General features: G+C 47.4%; 1 protein-coding gene and 1 non-coding gene across 5 annotated transcripts in view; both read left to right on the top strand.

Moving 5' to 3' along the window:
- Positions 1-20,884, top strand: part of ENTREP2 (endosomal transmembrane epsin interactor 2) — a 273,224-nt gene that overhangs the window by 47,333 nt on the left and 205,007 nt on the right. The gene's annotated exons all lie outside the window — the stretch shown is intronic.
- Positions 16,468-16,577, top strand: LOC123619095 (U6 spliceosomal RNA). Its single transcript, XR_006727634.1, has one exon. It is a non-coding gene; the product is annotated as a U6 spliceosomal RNA (small nuclear RNA).

Below are 20,884 nucleotides of genomic sequence, written 5' to 3'. Positions count from 1 at the left end.
TGTGCTATACAGAAGAAATTTTTAGATCTATTTTTATATATAGTGTTAACATTTGCAAATCTCAAACTCCCAAATTTATCCCTTCCCACACCCTTCCCCCCAGTAACCATAAGGTTGTTGAGTTCTACCAAACAGACAAAGAAGAACTCATACGAATCCTTCTCAAACTCTTCCAAAAGATTGAAAAGGAGGAAATACTCCCAAACTCTTTCTTGAAGCCACCGTCACTCTAATACCAAAACCAAAGACACTACCAAAAAAAAAATTACAGGCCAATATCACTGATGAACATAGATGCAAAACTCCTCAACAATATATCAAACAGAATCCAGCAAGACATAAAAAAGATCATACCGCATGATCAAGTTGTCCCTCCTTTTATTAATCACTTACTTTTGAGCATCATTGGTGGTAGAGCAATTGCAAACCTGATCCCACCCCAAGGATCAGCTTGTAAAACGTGTATCTGCCAGGTTGAACTTTCTCAGTTGCATTCAGTATACATTTAGAAATATTCGTGTCTTCACAGTTTTGTAAACTTCCAGCAACCCATCAGTAGTTGGTGGGGGGCGGTGCGTGGGAAGGGGAGGACACTCCCAGTACTGGAAATGCTGTTCTGGGTTCTTTGGGGGAATAAAAGCAGTGTAGTGATGACTTCTGTGTTTCGAGCAGCATATGCCACTTGCCACACGTACTCAGGAGCGATGGTGGTCTGGAGCCAAGTGGCATCTTGTGGCAGTGGTTGGGTCTGCATCTGGTGAACGGTTTAGAGGCAGGAGCAATCAGAAGAGGCTTCAAGGAGCAATCAGAACAGACGTGCTTGAGCCGGGCACGGTGGACCGATGGGGTTTGTCTGGTGGGGTGTGGGTGTCCTGAATCAGATAGGGGTGCAGAGTGTGTTTAGAAGCTGGTGAGTCACATTGCAGGACCAGCACTTGGGGGAAAGTAGGCTTGGACAGTTCTGTGTCTGGCTGGTCAACCTTGAACCTTAAGAGTAATGATCATGGTCCCATAAAGAGTGACGTGGTAAAAGCATGACCATGTGGTTGTTTCACCTTGTGATCCCTGTGTTTAATCCTTCTGACCCAACTTCAGGAAGGGACCGGAAGGCCCGGGTGGTCCTTTCCTGGGCATTTTAGCTGAGCCTCCTCCCTGCAAGCAGGATTGTATTTTATTCTGGACGTTCCGTTTCTGAGGGTGACAGTGGTGTTCTGCCATCATCCGTCCTTGTTTAGTGGCAGATGCCTGGACCACAAGTCTGGCAGTTACAGTTTTAGCAACTGCTTGGGTTTGAACTCTGGCTAGAAAACCACCTTCCAAGGGCACATCTCCAAAGAGCGGCTTTTCCATTTGTCCACTGCGCATGTCTGAAACCTACGTGGCATCTTGATTTCTGCTTTTCCTCCGCCCTGCCCCTCGGCTCTGCCTGCTGGACACCCCCACGCTGGCCCCGCTCTCCATCCCCTGCACTTGGGAACCCCCGTATCTTCCTCACTCGTCCCTTTGCTGTCTTTCCGGCCCATCTGCAGACCCTGTCCCACCCAGCAGCCTTAGTGATCGCTGCAGAGACACAACCCCGCCTTCCTCATCCCCTCTGTGTAAACTCACTGCTCTTTCTCTTACCTCCTCCTTTCTTCCCAGTGGTCCTCGAAGGCCTTTCCCCACTCGACTCATGTTTATTTTCCTGATCCTCAAACCAGATTCTTGCCACCTCTGGGGATCATTGCCAGCTCCCCTCCAGTAGCTCCAGAACCTTAAGCAGCCGACAGCGTGCATCCCTCCCGCGGTCCCGCCCCCTGTTTCTTCTCCCCAGCGCTCGCCTCCGCCTCCCGAGCACCCATCCTGAAGGAGCCCTTGGCTGCCACCCGCGCGCACTGAAGTTATCACTCAGTGAGCTGTCTTGTTTCCTCCGTATTGTTCAGTCCCTGTTTTCCTGGTTTCTTGGCGATCATCTGCATCTGTCTTGTTTACAGTTGACTCTCCCACACGTAGAACTGAGCCTGGGTCTTAACTGGCTCTCAGTCAATATTTGTTGGATAAATGGACGGACCTAGCCATTCATCACTACTGGGTCCCTCCAGGCCTGGCCTCATCCAGCATCAATTATCTCAGATCCCACGCCACAAACAAAGGAAATACCTACTTACAGGAGAACTCGCTGAATCTGAAAGTTGTGAGCTATATCACCATCTCTAAAAGAGGCTGCCTGCGGGTATTAATACGAATTAGGTGTTAGTATTAGGCAATGAGTTTTTATTTTAAACTGATAAAATTTTCCTTTTAAATTTAAAGACTTTCCAAGTCATTCAGGTAAGACTGTCATCCTGAAGAAGTCATGATTTATCTCAAATACCTTCGTGCTTTTTTGGTTTGTTGATTAAAGTTACAATGGATCACAAAATTCAGATATCAAGGAATTATAGAGTAAGGATGCAATTAAAGTGTACCCTGCATTATCTGGCTGTGGTTAAAAACAATAAAAATAAATAATAATAAAATAAATACGTAAATAAATAAAATAAATGTCCGTTCTTTTCACCGCTGCTGCTATTCTTGTGTTGTGGGATATTGGAAGGTGTTTGCAGTTCACTTAAACCACCCCTCTGCACAGTGCAGGGTCTCATCAGTGATATTTCTGATTTGGGGGTATGGGGTTTCCTGGTGCCAGGGATGGGGGGGCCCTGGCCAGGCTCTGTCATCAGGCAGAACTCACTGGGGCCAAATCTGATTTTGCACAGTGATTTTACTGTCCTGGATTTTTCTGGAGAGCTCGGAAAATTCCTTCCTGCCCTTTTCACAGTGACGTCCTTTAAGTGGAAAACCACTTCCGCGCCCTGTTGCCTGGGTGGCCTTTTTGTTCTCCCCCATTTAAAGGCTTGTTGCCCAGTTTTCATCTGGTGGTTTCTGGATGTCTTGTCCTCCTGGACGTGGCCCGCGTGCTGAATGGGGCCGTGCCTGGGGCTGAAGGGCAGCAGGTGGCCTGTTTCTGCTGTGATCTGGGCAGCTCCCAACCACGTAGCCAGCTGCCTTCAGTGGAACTGGTGGCCATCCAGAACCCCAGGCTTTCTAACTTTTTCTGTGTCTGCTGCTCATGGCATTTTATGCATTTTGGTATCAAAATGCAGAACATTTGTCACATTGATAAGTTCATCTGTTCGCTTTAAAAGTTAGCATTCCAGATGGTGGCGATGATCTCATTTCGATTTGGTTTCTGGCCCTGGAGGGCGTAGACCTGATGTAGTGACACCCCCCCCCCACCCCTCACCATATTCTGAAAGAAGTCCCCGTCCTTTATCCCGGCCAGGCCAGGGGCTGCGGGCTTGGGGACCCCACCTGCGTCTCTCCAAGGGCGGGCAGTGGGTGCTGCTCCAGCCAGCGTGCTAACATCTTGCTGAAATAAAGATCCTCATGTACATTCCTCTAATACTCCAGTCTCGTCCATCACCTTGTTAAAAGGGAAAACAAGATGAGTTTGGCTGGCACTTCATTCCTGAGTGCACAGGAGCCTTCTGCTTGGATAACCCCCTCTCGTCTGGCCCTTGGTTGACATCAGGCTTATTGGTGTGCAACTTCCTCAATGTGCTTTTCATCTCCGCTGCTCCCCATTATGTTTTAAAATGAATATGAAAACGAATCCATCGAGGGCACAGAAGAGTTAAAGTCAAACAAAGTGGAAGAGGCTGATAATGAACCCAGCTGTCCCCTCCCCGCCCCGGACGCGCGAACCCTGGCCCCAGGGGTGCCGCTTCCGTGTCTCTTCTTTCTTTGCTTTTATTCCAGTTTTGCGGGGGGAAAATGACATATGTTATTATTTCTTTTCTTGTGGTAAAATATCCGTAACATAGCATTTACCGCAGTCACTGTTTTTAAGGGAACAGCTTGGTGGCCTGATGCAGCACGTTCACGCTGTTGTACAGTCGTCCCCTCCACCGTCTCCAGAACCTGCAGAACTGACACCCTGTGCCCACGGAGCATCACACCCCGCCCTCCCCGACCTCCCTGCCCTCTAGTCCCTGGGAGTCACCCGCAGACTCTCCATGTCTATGAATTTGATTGCTCTGGGGACCTTAGACAGAAGTAGAATCAAACAGTATTCGTTCTTGTCGCTGGCTTGTTTCACTCAGAATGCTGTCCCCAGGGTCTATCCATGCTGGAGCGCATGTCACCATCTCCTTACTTTTTTTTAAACTTTTTTTTTTAAATGGAGGTAATGGGGATTGAGCCCAGGGCCTCATGCATGCTAAGCACGCGCTCTACCACTGAACTATATAACCCCCAACCTGCCGCTTCCTTTTTAAAGTGGAAAACTGTCCCATTGTATGTGCAGACCGTACTTTGTTTTTTGAGGAATTTCATCATTTCTTAATTTTAATAATAATTTTAATAACTGATCTTGTCCTGTTCTCAGACTCATAGTGCACCAGGTAATAGGAAGAAACTCACACTTGCCAGTTGGTGGTATCTTGCTATTTTGGTCACTTGTGGTCTGTCTGTCTGTCTATCTGTCTATCTATCTATCTATCTATTTTAAAGTTTTATTGAGATAAGATTGACAGACTACACTGTTGATACATTGTAAGTGTACATCTTAATGATTTTTAGTTAATTACCCAGTTGGGTGACCACAACCCACTTTTGGGACCACACTCCCATCCCCTGTGCAGCTCCCTGCAGCCTGCTGAGGGTCAGTCCCTGCTCCCAGACCTCCTTGCAGCCCTGGGCCTCTGGACCTCCCTGGGTGTTGTCTCAGGGACTAGTCTCCCGTACCCTCCTGGACCTGGGGGTATGTAGTTATGTGGCTTCGTGAGTCAGGTGCGTGCATCAGGGCCCAGCGACACAGCCATGATTTTCTACACATGCCCTCAGCCCAGTGGGCACTCCACAGCCTGCCCTCCAGCCCTCCAGATTCCTGGGAGCTCTGATCCCAGAGCTTCCTGAATTCCACAAGGGGTCAGCCTGTGCCTCCCAGCTCCCGCTACCTGAAGCTGCCCCCTACCAGAAGCTCACCCTCTTCTGTCCATTTTTAGGCTTTAAAAGTGTGTTGGACCTTCATACCCATGGTCACACCTCCCCCTATCTTGTCCCTGTGGGCCTGTGCCTGTGAGGTTTGAGGGCAGAAGAGAGGTAGAGAAGGTCAAGTTATCACTTTTAACCAGGATTTCCTACTCTTCATTATTTAAAAAAAACTGTCAGAAGAATCTGTATATATTTAGGGGGGTAATTAAGACTGTTTGTTTATTTGTTTATTAATTACTAGGTTTTTTTTTAATGGAGGTCCTGGGGATTGAACCCAGGACCTCATGCATGCTAAGCATATGCTCTACCACTGAGCTATACCCTCCCCCAGCCTGATACTATATATTTATTAGAATTCTGTATCTGTTTTGTGGTAAAGGGTTCTAATTGGTTTGTATTTCTTTTTCACCACGATAAGCTGCAGCCCCTGTTTGCCCAGGGCGTGCCTGCATTTGGGACACAAGGGGTCACGCCCCAGAGACCAGGGCTGCTTTGCTAACAAGGTCGTGATGGGACTCTTAGTGGTTCTGAGAACTGGCTGGGTATACTAGTTACTTGGCCATCACTTTCCCTCTATCTAACTGCATTATTAAAAATACCAAATGAAAACCAGCATGGTGGCTCCTTAAAGTATTACAGAAGTACCATAATGAGCCTGAAATTCCAATTCAAAGTATACACCCCCCCAAAAAAACTGAAAGCAGGGTCTCAAAGAAATATTTATCTGCACACCCATGTTCATAGCAGCATGATTTATGGTAATAAAAGGTGGTATAGTAACCTGTGTCCATCAGCAGACAGATGGATAGACAAAATGTGGTCTATACAACAGAACAGGATTCAGCCTCTGACACAGATGACAGCCTGGATGAAACTTGAGAACACTATGCTAACTGAAATAAACCAGTCACAAATGGACAAATACTGTATAATTCCATTTCAACGAAGTACCTAGAGTCATCATATTTAGAAACAGAAAGTGGAATAGTGGTGCCAGGGGCTGCGGGGAGGTGGAGGGTGGGACATTGCTGTTGAAGGGGCACAGAGTTTCAGTTTTGCAAGATGAAAACGGTTCTGGAGATTGTAATGTGAACGGACTTCACAACACTGAACCGTAACCTCAAAAATGGTTTTAAGGTGGTAAATTTTATGTTGTATGTACTTGACCACAATTTTAAAAAGTCCCATCAAATGAATAAACAGTCCATTTGGGGTAAAATATTGGAATGCTTTTGGATCATCAAAAATTTTTAGGAGAACCAACTCATGTTTTCTGATTTTTTTTTTTTTGATGGTCGTATCAGCCTTGGTTTGGAACACAGTCTCAACTATTACATTTGTCTAGCAAATTTTTTATGTGACAGTAGAGTTTAATAAACTTGGCATTTACAAAATGAAAGGAAATAAAGGATAGTGAGGGGGATTTTCTGTGACAATGCATTTATCACAAAGATCACACTGAACAAGGCAGTAAACTTACAAAATAGGATCGTGTCAGAAATGTCCAACATTGATGAAAATTGGTAAAAACACATTTCTTGCAATCAGCCTCGTGTTGTCAGTATAGTTATTGTCTTGAGAAAATACCATTTGTAGAAAATAAGTGCTGTAGAGCGAGGCCCATAAGCTGGTAACTTGACAAGTTTTCCACTAAATGAGAGCTGGAAGGAGATCAGGAAATAACTGAAAAGCTGGATAGCTTTTCTTCTTGTCAATTTAGGGCCCCTAAGAAGGGTGCCTTGTAGGTTTTATTCACCACTGACTGCTTCTTACCTGGGAAAGGGGGGGTGGCGGCTTGGATTTAGCTCCCCTGGTGGTGGTGGTCAGCTCATGCTTGTAGTTTTCCGATGAGTGTTTAGAGTTAGTGAAGGAGAAGCCTAATAACCTTTTGTAATCGCTGAATTGCCCAAATAATTATCTAGGTAGACGTGATAATTTGCGTCGTAACTGACACATGGATTGTTCCCTAGTTTTGAAATTAACCGGGGGTCTGAAGTCATTGTCTTGAGGAAGGAGGTCGCTTTACAACTTCTCTAATGAAGCACGGTCACATACTAATGTAGCCCTGATGGCATTTGTGCCGACTGGGGCACTGACCTGTCCAATCAGGGACTGAATTACGAAGTGTGTTAATGGAAGACACTGCACAGAGGTTGGACTCCCCAGCACAGAGCTTGGGCTGGGGACTCGTTACCTTCCTGGGCCGGGACCTTGCTGCCAAGTCTCCGTGGAACCCTCCTGGCTTCACTGCCTCCTGGCCTTGCCACTCTGTCCAAGTCACTTAACCTGTCTGAATGCCACTTTCTAAGGGGTTAAGGACGATGAGTCCTGGGTCATCATAATTCTCACATAACCTAATGTTTGACTAAAATTCTGTGCCTATGAAAACTCAAGAACTGATTCTATCTGACAGTAACAGTGAGAAGTACCTTTCAAGGCTGGCATACTGGGCCCAGCCCCCTTCACCCCTAGAGCAGAGTGCCTGGCCTCGGGAAGATGATGGGGACTCCCTATCCTCGCCTTGGGGCTGTCACAGCAAGAATTTTATGGGGCTGGCACCCCACCGGAGCCCGTGCGCTGGGGTTCCTGGCCCTCCCGCTCCATCTTTTTGAGATTACTTTCTGAGCAAATGGCTGGGTCGACCAGAAGGACCAGGGCTGGGGAAACACGGAGCCACGGGTGGAGGCCAGCCAAGTCCAGTCCCACGCATGGTGGAGATGGGAGTTCCTTGGGAGTTCCGTTGATCGGTGTATCACGGGAAGAGGTAGTGAGTCTCCAGCCCCACACCTGGGAGAGTGAGCGAAGTGGCAGCCACTTGTGGATCCGCAGCTCTGCGTCTGAGCTAGTGCGGGTCTGGATGAGACTCTCTGAGGAAGAGCAAACTGAGAAAGGTGCTGTGGGGGCTCAAAAAAAATGAATACTGCTGCAAGAAAGGAAGGGGGTGTCTTCCTGAAGTATCAGAGGGAAAGCGAACTAGAGTGTGCTCCAGAAAAAGAATTGTGTTAAATGGTTTGTCACCCTCAATAGAGAGTTTGGCCTTTGTACATTGAAGTGTGTTTCTAGCTCTGATGGTTTAAACACTAGGGGATTGGGGGAAGTTGGGTCCCGAGGAGGTGTGACCCTGACTTTGGCTTCCTCCTGGAGGCACCTCCAAGGCCGGGCAGGGGGCTTGGCTGGACTCCAGATTGCTTCCCTTGGGCTCTGACTTTGGGCTTAGGCCTGGGCTTTGGGGCTGAGATCAGACACCCTCTTCCTCCAGGTGTGGGGAAGCCACCCCTACCCACAGGTTAAGGGCAAGGGGTACCCATCTGCTGGCCACCTCTTTGCACGGAGTTCCAGGTGTGTGTGGTCCATGCTGGTGGGAAACAAAGTCAAACTGCAGCCCTGGGATCTGAGGAGCACCTGGGGTGACTCTCAGGTGAGACCTCTGTTGGCGACGCCCAGCAGCCTCCTGCTGAGGGGGTGGGGACGAGGGTCTGTGGGGACATGAAGGGAGGAGGAGACCTTGGCCAGAACGGCTTCTGTCCTTGACACAGGAACAGAGCCACAGGAGTACATGGGCACATGCACACTGAAGCACCTGGGGGCAGGTGTCAGGACCAGCAGAGCAGGCGCTGCTCAGAGCTCGCTCTGACCTATTGAGCATCTGCCCCGAGTGTCTGAGTCGCTTCTGGTGCAGTTTTCCCCTAAATCTTCTGGCCGGGGCCGCCATTTTGGATGGTATGGCTGCTTCCCATGGTGAGAGGTCTGCCAGGGATGGGAAGCCAGGGAAGGGTTTGTGCCCTCGCTGAACTCACAGCTGTGAGCAGCTCCTGGAGATCAGGACTTCACTGGTTTTCACGTTTTAATTGCTAAACTTTTAGGATCATAGCTGATATGCAGCACAATTTCAAAATAAGCGAAGAAGTAATTTTCTTAGTGTACCCATGCCTGCTGTCCACTGAGAATTAATGAGAGGCTGGGACATTGTGATTGGATAGGGGCAGAGCTGGGGTCCGCTGGCCTTTTGCATTGCACTGGCTGTAACACTTCCCCGCCTTTGATATCATGCCCCTCTTGCTGCTTCCTGAGAGTTCTGGGGGAAGGCAGGTCTTGGAGCAGTTTGGGAATGCCTGTGTACATTACCAACTGTTTCAGCAGCAGAGGGATTGGTGCTCAACCTAAGACTCTTACCAAGTCATCTACAAAACATGGCTTGCTCACTTGTTCTGAAGACCTAACACTGAATGATCCTCCACCAAATTGACCCTTACCCCTTCATAAAACTCACTTCTTACTGTATCTGTTTAGACTTTCTGCTCTAACCACATACATCTGCTTCCTGCACACAGGAGTCATGCATTCCTGCTCGCTGCCTTTGCACACACCCTCTCTTTGCTAAATCTTCTGTCTCAAAATCTGAAAACTTTCCTCCAGGAAGTCTTCCATGATTGCCCCCAGGGGTTTCTAAGCTCCCCTCAGCCATTATGTTGTTAGTTTGTGTTTCTGTGGATTTGTAGATATGATCTGCAGAGGTTTTGTGTGTGGGACTGTCCCCCAGTGGCTGTGAGCACCTGGAGAGCAGGTACTGCATTCATCCCTCCAAAGTGCCTAATGCTGCACGCAAAGAGGGCTTGTGGAGTTTGACTGCTGACTGACGGATGGAGAGACTTGGGCTGGGGTTAAGGTTGATTTCAGAGGACAGCAGCCTTGGTGTCATCCCTTTGGTAATGGTGACTGTCCCCACCTCTTCCACCTCCTTGTTCTAGATTCGTATTCCTGTTCTCCATCTTCCTTGACATGTTTCCTGTGACATCTCTGGTCTTCCACACAGTCAGATTAGTGAGAATTTGTCCTGGCATGCCCCAGTGTAACAATAATAATAAGATAATAATAATATTATCTTGGCCCAAATTAAAACGGAGCTCATATGGTATTGGTTTGAGATTTGTTAATTTACAAACAGAAATGATGAATGGAAATGCTGTCCTAAAATACTCTAGATACTCATACGTGAAAACAAGGCACTGCAGTTTTGTGCAGAGGGGAGCACTGGCTATGTGCCAAAACACTGAGTTGGGTCCTAACCTAGTATCATATACCAAAAGAAGTTTCCAGTGGATGAGTTAAGTGTAATAAGTAAAAGCATAAATATACTGCCAAGAAGTACAAGTGACCATCTAATAGATCCAAAGAGAATAGTAATAGCAGTTATAAGAAGAATGGTGGATCTATCAGTTAGCAAGTGCTGCATGACAGATGAGCCCGGAACTGCCCAACAGCCACTCATTCAGCACGTGAGATAGGTTGGAAATGTACGCTGGGTATGGCTTGGTGGTTCCCTTAGCTGGGCTCACTCATGCGCCTGCAGCTGATGGCCTTGTGCATGTAATGCATGATAGTGGCTGGTTCTAAGCTGGGGGACATCAGGGATAAGTGGTCCATGTAAGAGGCTCCCAAAGGAGACAGCTGGGCTCCTTCATAGTGTCACAGCAGAGTTCCCAGAGTAGCGAGAGGGCAAGCCCCAGTGTGCAGGTGCCTTTCAGTTCTCAAAATCACTTTCGTCTCTGCGCTCTTGGTCAAAGCAAGTCACAGTAAAGCCCAGCTTCAGGAGGGGAGAAGGATTCCGTCTTTTCAGGGGAGCAGTGGCAATGCATTAGACTTTTTTTGTAATATACCACAGGCACAATTTTAAGTACTTTCCATGCATTATGTATTAGTTATCTCCTGCTGTATAACAAATCACCCTTAGACTTAGCAGCTTAAAACAACCAGTGCTCATCCATCACTGTTCCTGTGGGTCAGAAATCTTGGCACATCTTGTCTGAGTCCTCTGCTCAACGTCTCACTGGGCTGCAGTGAAGGTATTAGCTGGGGCTATGTCATCTCAAGGTGCCACTAGGGAGGATTGGATTCCAAGCTCACTCTGAGGCTGCGGGCAGTCCCCTGGTCCTCTCTGGGCTGCACCTGAGTGGGCTACATTTGAACACCAGGAGGTGGGTCATTGAGGACCAGCTCTGAGATTGTCTGCCACATCCTGACCTCATGTAGTAAATGTACTCTCCTCAACTTCCTTTTCCAATCACGGAAATGGAGGTGAAGAGAGGGTCGCCCAGATAGCAAGAGGAGGGGCTAGAGTTGAATTGTAGGCTGAAGGACCACAACACTCTACTTCAGTGGAGGACATGATAAAGGGAAGGACTGATACAGCTGACCACAAATCCATTAGCATCCTTGTGTGTCAAACACCATCACCAGAATTGGCAAGGCAGGAGGTAACACTGTCTACCTGCCAATACATCCTTATTATACTAAAAGCAGTCATAAATCAATAGGAAAACATTACTATCAGATAGAAAAAGTCTGCAACAGATTCTCATTGGCAAGTCGCTGAAGAAATAAAGGCAAGTAATCAGAAAGTGCTGAACCTTACAAGTGATCAGAGAAATGCAAATGAAAACAATGATCTTCTTCCTCAATATCTTCTTTCAAATATTTATTCTCACTGTGGACAAGCATATTGGAGGATAAATACTCTCATACCCACTGGAGGAAATGTCGATGGGTGTAATCTCGTGGAAAACAGATGTTTAAACCCTTTGACTCAGTCATCCTATTTTGAAGAGTTTATATTAAAGTCAGAGATACCAATAAAGTATATGTGTGAAGATACTCACTGTGGCTTTATTTATCTTAGTTAGAAATTGGAAGCCACCTGAATCCCTAGCAATAGCAAAATGGTTATATTAGCCATTTCTAAATTATATGGCCATTAGAAGCATATTTTCAAAGAATATTCACTGGTCTGGGGAAATCGTCATGTTATGTTAAATGAACATAGCAAGATTGCTGCCACAGTAGAATTCCAATTTTGCAATGTATGTGTGCAGTAAAAAAAAAAAAAAAAAAAAGGTAGATGGAAACAGTCAAAATATGAACAGTGGTTATCTCCAGGTGGTGATGGGAATTATTTCCTTTGTTCTTTTCTGTATTTCCTCCTTGTCCTTCCTGGAAGATGTATTACTATCAAAACTGGACACAAAGGCACCCTGGAGCACCAGCTGAGGCCTCAGAGCCCTGGGCCAGCAGGTGTTTACCCTCTACCTTGCCCAGGACAGAACTGTCCAGTCCCCTACCTGGGTGCCCACTTCACAGAGGCAGAGCCCAAGGACCCCTGTGAAGATTCTGCTCAGCAGTACCAAGTATTCCCTGTGTTTTAAAGTAAGGGCCCAAAGCCGGTGATTGACATTTAAGTGAGGTCGATGTGTGTTTTCAGTCCCTCCAGAGACAACCCAGGGGACTAAATAGACTTGGACTGCAGCACCCCCCGCCACAGTCATGAAATTGTCCTCTCGAGATGACAGCACTGTGACTCCGCCTTTGGGGGAAGTTGTTACGTTTTCTGTCTCTGTGCCGGCCTGTCTGGTGACAGCTGGTCTGTCTTCTCAGGGACACCCCCCCCCCCCCGATGTGGCACTGATCTGTCCTGTAAAAGCCAGGACATCTCCGCTCCATCCTTGTGTTGTAGCCAAAGGCGGCAAGTGGTCAGCGCCTCCCTGACTGCTAGGAGGCGGGAAGCGGGGAGGCGCTTTCCTGTGGCTCCTTAGTTGGGCCTCTGTCTCGAGGTCAGTGACCTCTCGGCCCCTCTGGGCTGTTGCACTTGCTACTGCTCACTTTTCAGGCATCTCCCGCGGCTCCTCCAGCCTGACCCGGCCTCTGGCTTTGGCTGCTTCTTACCCTTCCCTCTCCCTGCCGCCCCACCTTTGGCCGCTTCCACTTCCGGCTGCCGCCACTTCCGGTGACTCCCCACTTCCGGTGGCCCCCACTACTGGTGGCTCCCACTTCCGGTGGCTCTCACTTCTTGCGGTGTCCACCCCCCGCTGCCCCACTTCCTGTGACCCTCATTCCTATGAACCTCCTACTTCCCGCCCCCACAGCTCCACTGGGACGTGACTGCCCCTTCCTCTCCACCTGCCCCCTGTGTTTTTGGGGTTTGCATTTGGGTGTTGAGGCACCACTTAAACATATTCCGTTAAGTTAGAGGAGTAGTTGTGCACTTTATAGATGTGAGAGCGCCCGGTAATAACAGGGTTTCACACAGTAAGACGGGTGGAGAAGGAGAGCATGCTTTCCGGACGTCCCTGAAGGCTGGACGGAGGGACCCCTTCCATGAGAAGCAGCAGGATTTCTTTCCTTTCTACCTCAAATCTGCTTTCTGAAGTCGGAGCAGGTAGGACCGTCGGGATGGGGTAGTATGAGGGTCCCTGATATATCAGATGCTTCTTAGAAAAATGAAATAGAGCATGAAGGTGGCCTGTGTCTCAGGGTCAACTGTATGTTAGCCAAAGCTGTGTCACAGTGTGGCAGGAGGGCCTCTCCCTGGTATTTACAAGTTTCTGGCAGGGAAGTGTCTTGGGTTACCTTTTCTGGTTACTTCTTGCTCAAAACCCCTATTCCCTGGGAAGTCCCAGCATCCACTCCCCACATTGCCTGTGTGGAGGTGGGAGCTGAGGTTGTGGGTACGTGCTGCTGAAAAACAAACAGCCTGGATAAACCGTGAGCCACTATGCACGCGTGCTTTGGTGTAAATGAAATGTGTGTTAAATATTTCCAGTTTGGAGTTACTTGAGAGTTGTCTTTATAGGAAAGGCCAAACAAGATGAAGGTGGAAAATATGCATTTTAAAGGCGCCAAGGTGACCATATGAAAACCAGGCATTGCATATTCTAGAGCTTATCTTTTTTTTTTTTTTCCAGGAAACACTTAAAAACTTTGAAACAAAGACTAAGCTCTGTCATTGTCTTTGGAGCATTGCCTCCGAGCCAGCAGGACCCCTGGGGGGAGCAGGCCTTGTGAGGGGCTGGGATGGGTGGGATGGAAGCCCCTTGAGGGAACTCTGCAGGGTCCAGGTGGGGAGGGGCTCTGCTGGCCTGCAGTCTGGGTCTCTCAGATGGTGAGGACCTTCCTGTGGTGGGGCAGGGGGAACTGCCTGGCTGTTCCTGAACCATCCTTTCTCCCCAGTCACGCCCCAGATCATCTACAGCAGCCCTGGTCCCTTTCCTTCCTCCTTGGTTGGACATTCCCAACTTTTAACCAGCCCCTCATTGGCTTCCATGACCCTCAGTCTGTGCTAGTGTTGAATGCCTGAGTGATCTCTGTGCTGGGTTTGCAGGATGTTCAGGAGAACATCCTTATGGAAAGAGGTAGAAGGGGACAGGGGGGACGTGAGAAATCCTGTGTCCCTGATGGGTGAGGGCAGAGACCTTGGGGACATGGAGGTTCACTGCCACCACCATATCATCAGCATTTCAGTCCTGTACCTGGGGACCTCAGTGCTCTTTCCAGGCCCATGGGAATCAGGACAGGGTCACTGGGTGCTCAGTAGGAACTTCTGGGGGCAACAGGCATTTGGGCAAGTGCTAACAGTTTGTCTTATTCAGGGCTGTTAACACTCCTTTATGCAAATAATTTCACCGTAATTGGAAGTATACTTAAAAGATGTGGAAGAATTCTCTTCCACATCTATAATACTTTACAAAATGTTTGGCTCCTTAAAACCATAAAGTGATAACAAAATATTTGAGGATGGTAAAAAATAATAGGTAAAAGCCTTGAGTCTGAAGTCAGCACACTGTTTGGGTCATGAGTTTGAAGTACAACTGTTGGTTGAAGGCTGTTTTCTTCTTTAACAGTAAAGTGTCCGTCATCTTTCATCTTCTCTGCTTTGTGGTCCTTGAGTGGGACTGACTCAGCGGTAATTTATGCTGCTGAGCATCTGTCCTACAGAAAGAGTAGAGGGTAATTGCTCACGTGAGCACATCCTGAACCTAGAGGACGGTAGGTCTTAGTGTTGGAATCTCACCTGCCCATCTCTATCCTCCCCCTCCTCTCACGCTCAGTCAGGGATGTTACCTTCCATCTTCTGAGGCTGTTCCACACACACCACCCACCCCAGCCTCCCCAGCTGGGCACCCCTGGTGCCTCTGCTCACATGCGTCACTGCATGGAGGCTGCCTGACCTGCTGCCTCTCTAACCCTGGTTCAGATGTTACATGTGACTTAAGACGTGTGTAAACACTGCTTTCCCTCATTCGACCTGTCTCTTCCTTGCTCATCTTCAGGCAGACCTTCTAGTTGGGGTAGGTCAGTTTCCTAGGTTAAGGGAAAAGCCTGGTTCGGCAGATACGCTTTTACTGTCCGATACTCATTCCCATCTGGCCATTCTCACCTGGCCCATCCTTCAGTGATCACAGCATCCTCTCTCATCTCTTTTGAGCAGTTTCCTCAATGAACAGTGTTCGTTTTTAAAAGGGAGAATGTCCTCCAGATTTCCAGCAGGGCTTGTTTGATCTAGTAGTCTTTAGTTTTTTAGTTTTTTTTGAGGGGTGGTGGTTCAGGTAATTAGGCTTATTTAGTTAATTTTTTTAACGGAGGTACTGGGATTGAACCCAGGGCCTCATGCACGGTGAGCACACACTCTACCACTTTAGCTATATCCTCCCCTCAACTGATCTAGTGATCTTTAGAATCAGAGACCAGGTGCACGCGTTCCGGTGGTGCTGCAGGGGGTCTGCTGCCTGTCGGGCTCTGCAAGGCCACGTTCTTCTTTAGTGACCAGCAGGGAGGATGCAGCCTGCAGAGGACTGTAGGGACCGTCAGGGGATGGCAGGGAGGCTATCAAGAGGCCCGTGGTCTTGGAGTTAAGTGTCCCGAAACCATCTCTGGAAAACCCAGATTGCACTTGTGTATTTTGTGTTTTCAAAGTTGTTTTCAGATTCCTTTTTCCAAAACTAATTTCAAACAAGGGGAGCTACCTGGAGACAGGATGGAGAACCCAAGAGTAACTCTGACCCACCTGGCTGAACCTCTCATCCGCAGCGTTACCGAGGCAGTGCAGCGCTGACCACGTGAAAGAGTTGGCAAAGGCTTACCAGGGGACTGTTTCACTACTGAGTTGAAAAAACAAAGTTCTGCATTCTTTTGGTTGTTGATACGAATGTTGACATTTGTTGATGGTTTCTCCGCCTACCTGTGAGCATCGTGCATACAGTTATGTTGGTCAGTGTCAACGCTCAACGCCAGGACACTAGAAGAAAGAGTCGCTCCTCACATTTAGGATCTGTCCAGAGTGGATTCTGTGACCTGGGCTGACTTTTGTCCAGCAGGCAGGCAGAGCTGTCCTGCGCAGTGCCCAGGTACCCATCCTGAAGTCCCTGAAGGAGGTGAAGTCTGTACTGGGAGGACACCTACACTAGGGCTGAATGGCTGACAGGTGCCAGCCACAGGGACTCTTGGATGTCCACCATGTATCTTCATTTCAAGTCCACAGACCTCAGTGTTCACACTGGATGCTGTTCCCTCCCTGTGTGCTGTCTTACGGAGCGCTTGTGTCTGAACAGAAAGATTATCACCTGCAGGTCAATGTTTTTAAGAAGCACACCTGGTAGCTTTAATGAGAAAGGAAAGGGTCTTGTGATCACTTCAGCAGCACAGGTACCAAAATTGGAATGACACTGAGACTATTTTTAGCATGGCGCCTGTACAAAGATGATACGAAAATTCGTGAAGCATTCCACATTTCTGTACGCCTGCAGCAAATGTGATCTTGTAGGTCAATTTTAACTAAATAAAAGAAAGAAAAGGAGAGGATCTTGTTATTATATTTATGAAACTGAAAAGTTAAATAACTCGAAGTTGAATAAGCCTCACTTTTTAAAGAGATTAAAAAAATGTTCAAGAACCTGGATCCTTTTTGAACAGGATGGAAAGCAGTAGTTCAGACAGACAATTGAGGGTGAGATCAAGTGGTCTTAGCCTGGCAAAGGTGGTGTTGCAGTGTCTACACAGAATCTCCCTCACTGTGTGTTTAGTGAGGCGAATACAGTTCTACTGGGTAGTGGAGGTAGTTAAAGGGGCTTTAATCCCTTCAGACCACAGAATGGTTTCTTTTCTCTTTGGAAATGATTCGATGTGCTTCCAAGGTTGGATTATTTCTCTGATTTATTGGCTCATGGTCCCAACCATGAGACATCACCTCACACTTGTCAGAATGGCTATGGTCAAAAAGACAAGCAATAACAAGTGTTGGTGAGGATGTGGGGGAAGGGAGCCCTCCTGCTCTGCTGGTGGGAATCTAAACTGATGCAACCACTATGGAAAACAGTATGGAGGTGCCTTAAAAAACTAAAAATAAACTTACCATATGATCCAGCAATCCCACTCCTGGGCATATATCTAGAGAAAACTCTAATTCAAAAAGATACATGACTGTTTACAATAGCCAAGACACGGAAACAACGTTAAGTGCCCATCAACAAATGAATGGATAAAGAAGGTGTGGATTATATATGTAATGGACTATCACTCAGCCATAAAAAAGAATGAAGTTTTGCCACTTGCAACAACATGCATGGACCTGAGGGGTATAATGCTTAGTCAGACAGAAAAAGAAATGCTGTATGTTTTCACTTATATGTGGAATCTAAAAAAATGAAACAAAAGGATGAATAAAAAGATAATTAAAAATTATTCGATTTGTTTTTCCAATTACAAAAAGTTTATGCTTATTGTAAAAATTTCTGTTTGGCAAAATAATAGCCCCCCCACCCCAAATGTCCATGTCTTAATCTTGGGAACCTTTTAGGTTACGTGGCAAAGGGGATATGGATGGAGTTAAGGTTGCTAACCAGCTGACCTTGAGAAGAGATTGTCTGGGATTATCTGGGGGAGCCCAGGGTCCTTATGGGTGGAAGAAGGAGGCAGAACAGGAGAGTTAGAAGGAGATACGGCTATGGAAGAATGGTCAGAGGGATACCATGCTGCTGGCTTTGCAGAGGGAGGAAGGGGCTGGGAGCCAAGGACTGTGGGCAGCCTCGAGAAGCTGGGAAAGGCACGGAGGTGGTCATCCCCACAGCCTCCACAAAGCCACGCAGCCTGCTGACACCGTGATTAGTCCTGACATCCTTGTTCCCAAGGCAGAGCTTCTTCCCTGGATTTCTAGTGTTTGGAGATGCTGGGGGTGGGCATCCTGGAGACACTGGCACAGGAAGACAGTCCTGGGTAAGGAAGAGCTGGTCAGAACCTCAGTTTCACTCTGTGCACAGGGGCCCTCAGAGGTGTCTGCAGGACGCTCAGGACAGTGGCTGCTGGGGACCCCTTCGTGTTGGCTTGTGCATGTGGCTCAGGGAAGCTGGTGAGTAGCTGCCCCTGAGGGACAACTCTGGGGAGGGGGCAGCTGTAAAGACCAGAGCCTGGAACCTCTGCCCCGCCTTAGGGACCTGTTACTCAGGCCCAGAAGTGCATTGGGACCTCACAGTTGCCAGGACATGGATCTGCACTCTGCTTCTAAGTGGATGAGAGCGTGCGGTGTGTCCCCTCTCAGATCCTGCCTGAGGTGTGAAAGGGCTGGGTGGAGAGGGGCTTGGTCACCACCCATGGCTTCTGTCTGGGGAGGACCCAGCCTGCTGCCCTGACAGTGCCGTCCTGACAGTGCCGTCCTGTAAGTGGGCACTCCGTGGACTCTGGTGTGTGTTTTACTGAAAATTGGGACACGCTGCAGACAGGAACTGCTGACAGTGGCCAGAACTCCCTGTCTGTGATATTACAGATGAAATATGATTTCTATGAGAAGAAACATTCTTATCAGGGCTGGGATCCCTTTTAAAACACCTTAGAGCTTCTGATCATTTCTAGCCGAGAAGCAAGGGGCTCTTTCTTACAGGTGGTAGAGCACAGCCTTCCAGGTCAGTGGGGGGCTTGTGGGGGCAGAACCTAGATGCCACATGGAGCTCAGGGTGTCTAGTTTGGACGGTCATCTCCCTACAACAGCATTTGTAGTGTTTATCTGACTTCTGTAAGACAGCACCTCTTGAAGATTCACCTGGAGACCTGGACATGCTCTGGTCCAAAAGCTTTCTGCCCCTTTCTTGATAGTGGATCCATGCTGGGGTGATCAGCATGTGCAGACTCTCCCATCAGGACCCTAATAGGGAGTCTTTTCCTCCCAAGAATGCTTCCAGGATGCACACTAGTCCTAGCTTCTGTTATCACCAGTTGTTAAGGTTGAGATTAAAAGAGAAAATCCTTATTTTGATGACCTTGTGTGTCAGTGTTATTACTTCCTCAGAGTTGACAGCTGTTTGTGGGTCTAATGTATTTCTGTGGACCACAAACTCGTCTTTCCGCAATCTGTAAGACCACCAAGGTGCTGTGTACTGAGTTCTTTGTGCCCCACCAGCAATGCCATAGGTGTCCTGACCCTCTTCTCTCTTTTCTGCAGCACCTGTGACCTTAGAACATACCATATACTTTACTATGTTGTTTTGTATATGTGTGTTTTTATTGAAGTTAGTTAGTTTACAATGTAGTTTACAACAAGTTACAGTGGGAACTTGTTGTTTATTTTATATATGTTAGTTAGTATCTGCAAATCTTGAACTCCCAATTTATCCCTTTCCACTCCCTTCCCCTGGTAAGTATAAGTTTGTTTTCTCTATCTGTGAGTCTGTTTCTGTTTTATAAATAAGTTCATTTGTCCTTCTTTTTTTTTAGATTCCACATATAAGTGATATCATATGGTATTTTTCTTTCTTCTTCTGGCTTACTTCACTTTGAATGACAATCTCCAGGTCCATCCATGCTGCTGCCAGTGGCATCATTTTATTCTTTTTTATGGCTGAGTAATATTCCATTGTATAAGTATACCACAACTTCTTTATCCAGTCATCTGTTGATGGACATTTAAGTTGTTTCCATGTCTTGGCTATTGTAAATAGTGCTGCTATGAGCTTTGAGGTGCATGTATCTTTTTGAGTTAGAGTTCCCTCTGGATATATGCCCATGAGTAGGATTGCTGGATCATAGGTTAAGTCTGTTTTTAGTCTTTTGAGGAATCTCCATACTGTTTTCCATAACAGCTGCACCAAACTGCATTCCCACCAGCAGTGTAGGAGGGTTCCCTTTTCTCCACACTCTCTCCAGCATTTGTCATTTGTGGACTTTTGAATGATAGCCATTCTGACTGGTGTGAGGTAATACCTCATTGTAGTTTTGATAAATTGGAAGAGAAGAGGTAGAATTGTCATTACATACAGATGACATGATACTATATATAGAAAACCCTAAAGGCCACTCCACTAGCCTAGTTCTGGAAGGAGACAGCATGAACTTGCACCACAGTGCCCCCCGGGGACCCATCGGGTGGTGGGAAATAGAGTGTTATTCCCATAAACCACTGAGATTTGGTGTCATTCATAACTGAGTCAAATAAACAACTGTGAGACAGAGGTTTTTGAAACAAGGAACATGGATGATGGAGAGAGAATGGTGCTGGTATTGGCTTGAGAGGCTCCTGGGGTATCCGGACACCAAGATGCCCAGTGAGCACGTGGATGTGAGTGTCTGGAGCTCAGCAGGGAGGCTGGGCTGGAGTGAAAGACTCGGAGCCATTGCCATAGAAACGGCAGTGAGCCTAGAGAGGGTGTGAGCTCACCTGCTCATCTGGGAAGATGACAAGAGACAGGACCCTATCTTCCCAAACTGAAGCTCTGTGCACATCAAACACCAGCTCCTGTCTCTCTTCCCTCAGCCAGTGGCAGCCACCATTCTACTTTCTGTATCTTTGACTTGGTCTGTTCTGGGGACCTCATATAAGGAGAATCATTCAATATTTGTCCTCTTGTGTCCTGCTGATCTCACTGAGCATAATGTCCCCAAGGTTCATCCATGTTGCAGCAGGTGTCATTGTTTCCTTCCTTTTGAAGGCAGAATACTGTTCTGTTGCATAGAGAGAGCACATTTTGTTTCTCTATTCATCTGTCGATGGACACTTGGTTTGTTTCAACCCTTTGCTATTGTGAATGATGCTGCAATGGACATGGGTGTCAATGCC

Source organism: Camelus bactrianus, chromosome 27, assembly GCF_048773025.1.
Source record: "Camelus bactrianus isolate YW-2024 breed Bactrian camel chromosome 27, ASM4877302v1, whole genome shotgun sequence".
In the NCBI taxonomy this organism is placed as follows: Eukaryota; Metazoa; Chordata; class Mammalia; order Artiodactyla; family Camelidae; genus Camelus; species Camelus bactrianus.
The sequence above is the reverse complement of the archived record's forward strand: the minus strand, read 5'-3'. Positions and strand labels throughout refer to the sequence as shown.